The sequence below is a fragment of the Zingiber officinale genome, unplaced genomic scaffold, assembly GCF_018446385.1.
Source record: "Zingiber officinale cultivar Zhangliang unplaced genomic scaffold, Zo_v1.1 ctg68, whole genome shotgun sequence".
Classification (NCBI taxonomy): Eukaryota; Viridiplantae; Streptophyta; class Magnoliopsida; order Zingiberales; family Zingiberaceae; genus Zingiber; species Zingiber officinale.
This window is the reverse complement of record NW_024589964.1, coordinates 671,078-682,267: the sequence shown is the minus strand read 5'-3', so window position 1 is coordinate 682,267 and position 11,190 is coordinate 671,078. Positions and strand designations below refer to the sequence as shown.

At 45.1% G+C, this 11,190-nt stretch overlaps 1 long non-coding RNA gene and 1 other non-coding gene across 2 annotated transcripts; one reads left to right on the top strand and one right to left on the bottom strand.

The window, feature by feature from the left end:
• The first annotated feature begins 3,893 nt into the window (after positions 1-3,893).
• Positions 3,894-3,967, top strand: TRNAD-GUC. The gene has a single exon. It is a non-coding gene; the product is annotated as a tRNA-Asp (tRNA).
• Positions 3,968-4,001: 34 nt separating this feature from the next.
• LOC122037595 lies at positions 4,002-6,232 on the bottom strand. Its single transcript, XR_006127678.1, has 2 exons — positions 5,933-6,232; positions 4,002-5,855 (listed from the first exon to the last, which is right to left on the bottom strand). It is a non-coding gene; the product is annotated as an uncharacterized LOC122037595 (long non-coding RNA).
• Positions 6,233-11,190: the final 4,958 nt, after the last annotated feature.

Below are 11,190 nucleotides of genomic sequence, written 5' to 3'. Positions count from 1 at the left end.
AGACCTCTCTGAGGTTCAAAACTCTCAGTTTTCTCCCCATTCCACAAGACTGCGAAGCTGGTGCTTCTAACACATGCCATAAGAAATTTAACCCAAGAATCGGGAAAACCAAAATAAACAAGAGTCTCTTGCAGAAAATCCCACCGAACTCTATCATATGCTTTTTCAAGATCAATCTTAAGAGCCATGAGGCCATTCTTGCTTTTAGACCTCCTGATAGTGTGAATAATTTCCTGAGCCACCATAATATTATCTGCAGCTTGACGCCCTGGAATAAAACTAGCTTGGAAAGGTGCAATCAAATCATTCAGCATAGGCCTCAGTCGGTTCACCAAAACCTTTGTTATGATCTTATAAACCACTGTGCACAAACTAATAGGCCGAAACTGTTTAAAAGACTCCGGGCATGGAACTTTAGGAAGAAAGACTAAGAAAGTGTCATTTATGCTAGCAGCAAATTCACCAGAATGAAAAGCACCACGTACCATCTCAACCAAAGAATCCTTGACCGAACCCCAGAAAGCTTGATAGAAGCCCGCATGAAAACCATCCACACCAGGCGCCTTCCATGGTCTCATTTGGAATAAAGCCATTCGAATCTCCTCCTCTGTAACTTCCTGACTTAGAGCAAGGCTATCCGTCGGAGAAATAAGAGGATGTGGTATCTCAGGTAGCACCAACCGCTCTGAAGAATCAACACTAAACAATTTCTTATAAATAAAAGGCTCTGCAAGACCTTAAGCATATTTTGATCAATCACCCACTGCCCCTCATCATCTTTCAAGCTAGCAATTTTGTTACGACGTCGTCGGCAGATCGTCGATACATGAAAAAATCTTCTATTTCTTTCCCCAGATTTTTGAGCCCGTGTCTTCTTGTTCCAAAATCACGTTATATGAACAAATTAATTGTTCCTCCAACAATTCCAACTGGTGGGATCTTTGTTGAGCTAGAGCACGTTGAACTCCACTTATACGAGCTCTAAGTTTCTTTTTCTTCCTAAAAATCTTTCCAAACGACTGATTATTCCATTCTTGAAGAGACACAGCCAAATTCTCCCCCTTTTCAGCTATATTCCCATGTGAATGAGCCCACACACTCTCTTCCACCCCTCTCAACTCGTTATTAGCAAGCCACATAGCTTGAAAACGGAAAGGGCGTAATGAGGGATCCCCTTTGCAAGGAAGTGAACATTGAAGTACAACCGGGCTATGATCGGAATTCAGTCGTGGCAGATGAGTGACAAGAGCTTCAGTTCAGGAAATAATAAGCGCCACTCTGAATTAGCCATTACCCTGTCCAACTGTTCCTGCACCTTTGCTAACCCTAAAATACTATAGCACCAAGTCAAGGCCGGACCCTGAGAACCCAAGTCAATAAGACCACAATTATGTTTCATGTCATTAAACCTCCTGCATCGACTAAGAGAGGGTTGCGACCCGCCAAACTTTTCCAAACTAGACGTAATATCATTGAAGTCACCCATAACTACCCATGGGACAGAAACATCAGTAGCAAACTCCTCCATATGCTTCCATAAATTCATACGGCACTAACGAACTGGACTGGCATAAACCACCGATAGAAGAAAAGATGCACTCCCACTTCGCCTAACGTAAGCATGCACTACCTGGGAAGATAAGTACAACATCTCAAGCTGCACAATCTGGTCATCCCAAAGGATCCAAATACCACCAGCGAAACCAATCGGATCTACAATACAAGACTTCGAAAATTTGAATCGTAGAGCAACGCGCTGCGCCCTTTCCCCCGAAATTCTTGGCTCTGCCAGAGGAGTAGTGCTTCTGGCTTCACAACTTCTAACAAGTCCTTCGTCGTTCTCAAAAACGCTTTTTTCCCCGCCCCTCTACAATTCCAGAATAACACAGCCATAAAGAAAGAGATGAAGCAAAGACACCAAACGGTGTTATACAGCTTGCATTCGGTCAGCAAGAGAAGCCAAACCATCCTGACTAGCATTGTCATCATTAACACAACCTGAATGAGAAAGCCCAGTGTCCAACTTCTCATTCGAAACGTGCGTCACAGCTAGTTCAACCTCCATCCCTGTGGCTTCAGGCGGGTTTTCTTGGGGAAGAACAGCAGGATTAGAAACATCAGAAGAAGGTGGGGGTGCACTGTTGGTGACAGGAGAAGGGTTGGGCGAAGAGGGTCTGAAAGATACTCGAGCGAAAGCGAAGAGGTTATGAAATAAAAGATACTCGAGCGAAGCGAAGAGGGTTCTTTAATAGAAATACCCTTGGATGGCAAAGGCCCAAGCCCAGATGGGAAATTAAGAGACCCTAAACTAGGCCCAGCAGAAAGGCCCGACGATGAGCCCGCGTGGAAAACAATTGGTGTTTGCTTGCCCACAGAAGAGTTATGCATGGCTCGACGTGGAGCCAAATCCTTCCCATGCACAAAAACCGCCTTGTCCTTCTCTTTCTTTCCAAAATTAAGAGGATTCTTCCCACTCTTACCTTGCTCAAGCTGACTACCAAAAATACCACCCTGCCTAGAATTGGCAACACCATGATGGCTTTAATTCCTCCATTAGCATTAAGAGAGCTATTATCAGACAAGGCAGCAAATCGATTCCCCGAATCAACCCGAGAATCACTCTTCGAATTTGACTTGCCTTTTTCAGAAGAGGTTGACTGAGACTTTCGGGATCGCCGCTGGGCAATCATCCAAGGACCGAAGGTTGAGTCATCCTCCTTATCGGCAGACTTCTCCGGTGGCGGCGCAGCGTTTTGGTTAGGCTCTTCATTGACTATGACAGATGGACAACCCTCCCTTCGATGGCCAAAGCGACCACAATGGAAAGAAAGAATGTGTAACCCCTCATACTCCACTGTTTGGATATGCTTACCGACAACCAATTTCGGCAGGAGAGCTTTGGAAAGATCAACCTCCACACAGAGACGAGCAAATCGTCCCCTAACAGCATCTTCAGTATTTCTATCAATTTTGAGAACCTTACCCACAAGAGAACCCATCCTTGTAAGAGCAAGAGAATTGTAATATTCCATGGGTAACCCAGGAAACCGAATCCAAGCTATAACCTTGTTAATAACATCCACACTGGGATCAAAGTTTGGCGCCCATTGTCGCACCGTGAGATAATGACCCCCTATAATCCAAGGACCCCCCGTAAGCACATGAAGATAATATGACTTTTTATCAAACTTGAAAAGGAAGTAGTCATGGCTAAGATCCACCACCAACTATCTCCCTTCCAACTGCCACATCTGTTTAACCCTAGCAGATAAGGCTTGAAAACCCAGAGTTTTCCCAAGAAGCTTGACAATTAAGGCTTTCTGCCAAGGCTTCCGCATCTCCATTTTATCCTCCCGAGAGAAAGTAACCCGAGGCTCCTTAGAATCCTCAATGGCTTCATCATCAGACACACAATTATCAAATTGCATTTCATCATCCATATCTGAAGCTGACCAATCCGACCAGTTCGACGGATCATCTTTATCACCAGTCAACATATCCTTATAAGAAAAGGATGAACCAGAACCATTTTGCACTGGTTGCTGCCCTTCAGGATGAGAATCCGAACTCTCCAAAATCTCATCATCATTCCCACTACCAGTTCTCAACAATTAGTTTTTCGTACGTTTTTGAATATCACTTTCATTCTCCGGATTAAGAGAACCATCCGCCGCCACTGGTTGACTCATGCTTGAAAGAACCCCAATTTGCTTTTTTCTTAAGATGACGTTGCTTTAAGATATACTGCATTTATATTTAGAAAGATATATTTGATTATATAATAATAGTCTCTCATTCGTGTCTCTGTTACAACACGGCGAAACTCAATGGTTGGAATGAAATCCAATAAGAAAAAAGAATAAGAAAAATGAGGCTGTACACCTAATTTTCCTGGGATTGTAGTTCAATCGGTCAGAGCACCGCCCTGTCAAGGCGGAAGCTGCGGGTTCGAGCCCCGTCAGTCCCGACCTAGGATCCGATGAATCGATCAATTCATCTCAGAATTTTCTGTAAAAAGAAAAGAAGAGACAAAGAGTAGGATCTAATTCCCAGCAGGAGGATCCTTCTTTCCTCTCGCCATCATCAAGAGTAGGCACCTCTTAAACTATGTGAAGGTTAGCAGGTCACTCGATGAGTTGAGACGTATATAGAGTCGCTGGTCATCGTCCATTCCGGGTAGTGGCACAACCATGAATTAAAGAATCTAACTCGATCATCCACCCAGAAAAATCTGTATACAAAACCCCTACCGAAAGCAAGTGGGATAAAGTGTTTGTTTCAAAGGTTCTGAAAGAAACCTTGTGCTCCAACTCCACCGGTAGATGACAAGCTTTCCCATAAACATACCTATATGGGGGCATGCCTATTGGTGTTTTGTAGGCTGTCCTATAGTCCCAAAGAGCATCATCCAACTTGAGACTCCATTTCTTCTTGGATTCACCACCTTTTCAAGGATGGACTTCACTTCTTTTCTTTGTTGGAGGTCTCGGCTTGTCCACTAGTTTGTGGATGGTATGGAGTTGAGGTTCTATGATGAACATGGTATTTCCTCATTAATGCATCAAAGACCTTGTTGCAAAAGTGTGTGCCTTTGTCACTAATGATTGCCTTGGGGACACCCTTCCTAGCAAAAAGACCCTTCAATAAATTCACAACAGTGTTAGCATCATCATTTCGGGTGGCTTTAGCTTCCACCCATTTAGAAAGATAATCAACAGCCAAGATAATGTAAACATTGTTGCAAGATGAAGGAAAAGGGCCCATGAAATCAATACCCCAAACATCAAAGACTGAACACACAAGAATGGACACTTGAGGCATTTCATTTCTTTGAGAAAGATTGCCCACTCTTTGACATCTATCACATACTTTGCAAAACAAGAATGCATCTCTGGCCACATTCAAGGACTTTCCTAGCTGTCCTTTTTGGTCCAAAGTGACCACCACATTCTAAAGAATGGCAAAAAGATAGGATAGATTGAATTTCATGATCCGGAATGCATCTTCTTACCACTTGGTCACTACAATGCTTATACAAGTATGGTTCACCCCAAATGTAGTACCTAGCATCATTAATGATTTAGTTTTTCTTAGCATGGCATAGGTCACTAGGGAACTTTCCACTCACTAAGTAATTGACAATATCAACATACCAAGGGAAAGTGGGAACCAAACTTGCAACTTCCTTGCAAGCTAAAAGTGAATGAGGTTCTGCAAGAATTGGTGGAGCTAGTGTGATGCTCTCGGGTCCTAAGGAGTAAAGCCACTAACCTAGGGAGCATAGAAGGATTTGGCACCAAAAAAGAAACCCTCAACACATTCGGGTGCCATGTTTTGTTCCTTCATGGGTGCACCCACCAAGTGGGAAAGAGCAAACAAGTGCTCATCCGGAAAGGAGTCATTGATGGGGGAGGACTCACTTTCCACTTGGAGCCTACGTTGATGATCGGCCACCAAGTTTTGTGCACCACTTTTGTCTTTGATCTCAAGGTTGAATTCTTGCAATAAAAGCATCCACCTAATAAGTCTAGGTTTGGTCTCTTTCTTAGCAAGTAGGTACTTAATGGCTGCATGATCAGAATACACAATCACTTTGGTACCTAACAAGTTAGACCTAAACTCAAAAAGGGCAAAGACAAATAGCTAAAAGCTCCTTTTCTGTTGTGGTGTAATTCCTTTGGGCTTCATTAAGAGTTTTGGACTCATCTTTCCTCCTCTTCGAGGATGATGGATCCGGGGAGGGGGGAAAGATGAGGCTATCTGGTAGATAAAGACAGATCAACATGTCCTTGCTTCGAATATCAGATAAGAAGAGATTCTGACGTCTGAGATTGCGTGCCTTGCCCGGTCCGTGACTAGGGGAGCAAGAAGAAAGTAGTTAGACCGAAGCTTACCGAAAGGCTAGTTTCCATACATAAGCATTTGCAGGTACCTCGAGGGACAAAGCACGGACTGAAAGATCCTCATCTGCGGCAATGTGAATTTGCCGATGGATTCCGAGTGACTAACTTACTTGACAGAAGACTGATCAGCTGACTTTGAAAATGGCTTGAGAGAGACGGATAGAGGGTGACAATGAATCCGAGGAAAATTCCTCGAATTAATTTTTTCCTTCTTTTTCAGAGCCCCAGGGAAGGTAGTGTTTCAATAGTTCCGAGTCAGCGGTTCAACGCTGCTTTTGCGTAAATTCCTTCCCTCTTTCGCCCAGTTCCTCGAGAATCTCAAAAATTGTTTGAAGAGCTGAACAAAAGTTTAATTCTTTGAACTTTTGGGGCGACCAGGGAGCGGCTTGCATAGGCCTAGGTTCTAGTACGGAAGGCTCAGTCTTTGAATGAAGGAAAGGGGAGCGATGAGCTAAAAAGAGGAATTGAAGAACGGAGAATAGAATCGGAGGTAGCGACGCTGAAAGGAAAGATACGCCCAAGGAGCCGTGCATGAACTGCGAAGTTAGTTCACCCAGGAAGTCAGTCCTGTCATTGGAGTGCAGTAAAGATAGAGAGTTATTCGAGTGCTCTTGCAGTAGAGGGAGTCAGAAGTTCAGTAGAGCGACGACCAAGGGCAGAGTGAAAAGCAAGTAATAGAACAACCACGGAGCGGTATGCACGAGGCTAGTCTTCGTTCAAGGGAGCAGAGGTCAGACGAGGACGGAGTAGATAGAGGCGCGGAGAGGCATAAGGCATAGAAAGCTGCGAGTGGAGAGGGCTCATAGTTAATTCAATTCAGTGCCTGGGGTGAGGGAGGCAGAGTCAAGACCATGGAGCGGTGCGAGGCTAAGAATGCGTCAGCTACTTCTTTGCAATCCTTTCGTTGCAACTAACGAGAGAGACTTCTTTCTTATCTGAAGGTAGCTTTAATTTCACTATATTATATGAGGATCAAGGTAGCTTTGCTTTCTCAAGTCCTCTTCTTTCCAGACTCGAGGTCGGGGGACGGTCACACGAGGGCAGAGATGAAGATCAGCCGACAAGATCTTCGTTTTCTTTTCTTTCTGAACTTTCCACGAACGAGAGTGAAGCAGAGGTGCGGAGCGAAAGATCAATCAGACGGCAGAGGGCTCTCATTCAAAGGGGATGGTTTGGGGAGAGACCAGACACACTACACTCACTGATCGGATCTACTTATCATGGGAAAGAATTTAGTAGGTTGGTCTTGGTGGGAAGACTCGTCCTGCCCGGCTAAGCTCAGTAGATTCATAAGAGAGTTCAAAGGAGCAAGTAAGAGCAGTTGGGCGAGAGGACAGTAGGAAGACAGTGAGAAGGGGCCCTGTTGAGATAGTTGAGATCGAGCGGGCGGATGGTGCCTAGGAAAGAAATTGGCTGGTGCCTCGGACAAGGCGGGCTAGTAAGATTACTTGTAAGCCTCAGACAAGGCCTATGATAGCAGTGGCAGTGGGACAAGACTTATGATAGCAGTGGGACAAGACCTATACCTATGACCAGCTCGTTCAAGAAAGAATCTCGGGACCATTGCCTGCCCCGGATCCGACCATTAGGTTGAGCCGACGCGGAGTGAAGAGCGAACTCAAGCCGAATCGCAGAAGCAAGCAGTAGAGGACGAGGGCTCCGCCTTAGAAGAATAGGAGCGAGTGAGCAGAGTCATTCATTATAGATATAGATAAGAAGGATCCGACTGTCCCCAACTATCGATTCAGATCCGACCGCCTATCCCAACGATTCAGAAAAGATAAATGAATGTGAGAAAGAATCAGATTTTGGATGCAATGAAAGGGCAAAGTTGAGCTATGCTACTTCTTTGCAACCTGCGCAGCGAGATCTTTGCCATCAATTTCTCCCTTCTTTGCGAAATCAAAGCAAACGGAAGCGATCCAAGTAAGCATCAGTTCTAGTTTAGCTCGGCACTCTCTTGCTTTCTTCAGTGAGAATTTGATTCTTTCTTTTCTTCTTTGTTTTGTTCAATGGTTAGAGTTTCTAATTCTTGTCACTCTTGTCACATCTCAGATTGACCAATCACGGATCTACGAGGGTTCGAGAAAGCCCTGGTCTAATCACTCGTCCCAGCTCACCGGTCTGAGGAGCTAGCAAAAGGAGTGCTTTTCTCTATGCTGGTGCTACTACTCTTCCTCTACTTCTGGTGAGTAGGAGTTCCTGGACGGGAGCGAAGGCACGAGGGGGAACTGGGCTCAAAGGAAGTGGTGGGTAGTGTTTGATGCTTTTCTCGGACTGTGAGGGCAGGGATGGGGAAAGAGATCAAGAGTAGGGCTTCGGTAGTCTTAGCTCTCAAGAGGTAGTATGAGCGGGCGGAGGTAGCGACGCTGAAAGAATAGAATCAAGCATCATCGGGGAGAAAGTCAAGAAAAGAAAGAGCGAGAAGTGGGCGGACCGATTCAAGCTTCACTGGGCGGAGAGGTACAATGGAGAGTTCGCTTCCTCGCTTCCAAACTCTAATTAAAGCAAAGGCATGACGAGAACTTCCTCCGTCGACTGAAGATTCCAGACCTTCTTTCTTCCGTCGACTGAAGAGAACCAGTAGAGGGAGAAGAGAGAAGAGCGACAAAATACTGCTGATGGGAGCAACCGGGGAAGAGGAGAAGATCTCACTCATGCCGTCCAGTCCGAGACCTGTCCTCTCCTTCTCGTGTTCGTCTTCTCGTTCAGTCAGCCAATCGAAACTCATGCCAGGTGCGGTCCGGGAAGAAGATCAGGAAGCCGAAGCTAGACTAGAGAGGTGCCAGAGATCAGCCAGGTAGCACACGAAGAATCTCCCCTCAATTGTCGGACTCCCTAAAAACCCATCAGCAGTATTTTGCTACCTCGGAGGGTGAGGGTTCAATTCAATCTGTAGTCTGGCTCGTCTCCGGGACAATCAGAGAGGGCAGGCGGAGATGATGAGAGTCATTCTATTAATAGGAAGGAATCTCGTCTCTCTGATCAGTTATCAGTCTATTCATATCTTTGATTGAAGATTCAAGAAGCCCACTAGGCGGTGCAAAGATATGGTGCTCGGGAAGGGGAGCGAGACCTGAACTCAAGTCTTTCTTTTCATCCCACGTAGCGAAGTCAGGGAAGAGTGAAAAGCAAGTGAACTACTCGGGAGCGAAATAGGAGGTGCGAGTGATAGGAGATCCCGGGTCAGCTCTTGCCAAGCCCAGGTCAGCTACTCTTTGACTCAAGTGCCGAGGAGCGAAAACCTGCCCTTCCCTGATGCCTGGTAGGCGGGACATCTCTATTCAGCGCTGGTAATGGGTCGGTCATGACTTTAGCTAAGCTCGGTCCCTGCGAGGTGAGGAACCATTCCCTTCTGGTGGCATAGGCGTCAGTATCGCAACTCAGTCAGAACATCCCATGGGTAGATCTTTCGCCCGGAACCCATCAGCAGTATTTTGTTAGTCTACAATGGCCCGCGTCATTATCATTCGCTCGTCTACACGTCGCTGCTTCCCGTCGTTCTCACTCGCCCCTTCCCAACTTAAAAGTTCAAAGAATTCAACTTTTGTTCAGCTCTTCGCCAGTCGACTATCGTCTCACGTTATATGATAATCCTTCCCTTTCTTTCGTTGCATCTCTTTCCTCTGGTTCCCTTTCCTTTGCATTGACTGCTGTTGTTTTCTTTCTTGTAATTTGTTTTACCAGGGCATAGGTCCGGAAAAGACAGACATATAGGAACAAGTGGTTGGCTAGTCGCCAGCCACGAAGTTCATCCTACAGCTCCTTGAAGGTAGAAGATGGAACATACTCTACTATACTAGAAGGTCAGGAAACTTCAACCCTAAACTTCTCTTCTTAACTCAATTCCTAATCCGAAAGGCAATTCAAATAGCTCTACTCCATCTCTTAGGAATGAAATTTGAGCTATCGATCCCTGAATTCTGTTCTGGTAACTCAATTCCCTCTACCCCCTAATCTCTATCTTCGAAATCTATCTTACTCCCCACTTCCTTACTTTAATACGATAGTGGAATCCCAATCCCTTCTTTCTATATTCAATTCTTTGGTCTCCCCTTCCCTTCGTTCAGCTCTTCGCCCCTTATAAGACGAGCTACTAATACTTATAATAAGTCATTTCGTCTCTCTATCGTTGGGCGAGCTACTTCATAAGTATAAGCTTCTTTTCTTCATAAGCTTCTTTCGTGCTTTCTTTTCTCCCCTTTAATTAGCTTAGCTCTTTCAACTGGAATAAACGACTAAGGAAGGTGAAATGCCTCTTATTAAGTTCGGAAGGTGAAATGCCTCTTATTAAGTTCGGCTTTTCTCGTACTTACTCGTACGGTACGATTGAAAGGAGTCCCTACTTCAAGAAGAAGAGAAGAGCAGCAACAAAAGAGCAACCAGGATGTCGGTCGGGATCCAACTGCCAACTGTTGCTAATATAACAAAGGCTACCCAACGTCTCTTATATGAATAAGTACGCTTTTTATGAATTTTTTGAACTCAACAGGAATGAACTTTGATCTTAGTGAGGGACCTGGAGATTGACTGAGGTTTTCCGGGTTCAGTAGTTTATGCCTAGTTAGCCAGCTCTTTCTTTCCGGTCGATCGCGGAATTCTCTCGCCCAAGCAAGAGTCGTTAATGGTAAGAAAAGAGAGTGAATGGCAAGCAAGAGTAATATATCTGGTAAGAAAAGAGTGAATGGCTATGAATAAGCAAGAGTAATATATCTGAATGGACGCCTCATTCGCTCCTCTCCTCTAGTGTAGTGTCTTGTCTTCGGCCCACAGCAACCCAATCCCCATCATAAGTATTAAATGGCTTTAGGCCATTTACTCTTACCTTACTGTTTGAGTCGAGCCTACAAATACTGCTGATGGGGATTGGGCTCTACAATCGACCAAAAAAAGTAAATGATGGTATGGCGCTGCCTCATTGCATTCGGCCCTTGACGTCGAGCGCTATCATTCGCTCCTCTATAATATATAGTATTCCGCTCTGAAAAATTGGTATTCCGTTCTGAAAAATTATAGTTCATGGCTTTGTTCCACGTCGCTATGCTCGTACCTTGAGTATCACACACCCAGTGATAACCAGCCTTTCACTTATGAGTGTCCGCAAAGACACCCAACAGAAAAAGATCCATACATGAGACCTTTCTAAGCACATTTCAACCTCAAGATACAGCGCTTTGACCCCACGTGAGCCTTTGGTAATAAAGAGCCTCTTTCCTTTACAGAGATCCATTAGACGCACCCTTTCCTTTCGGGAGTGCCCTCTCTCGCCCAACCATTTTCTTTGAAG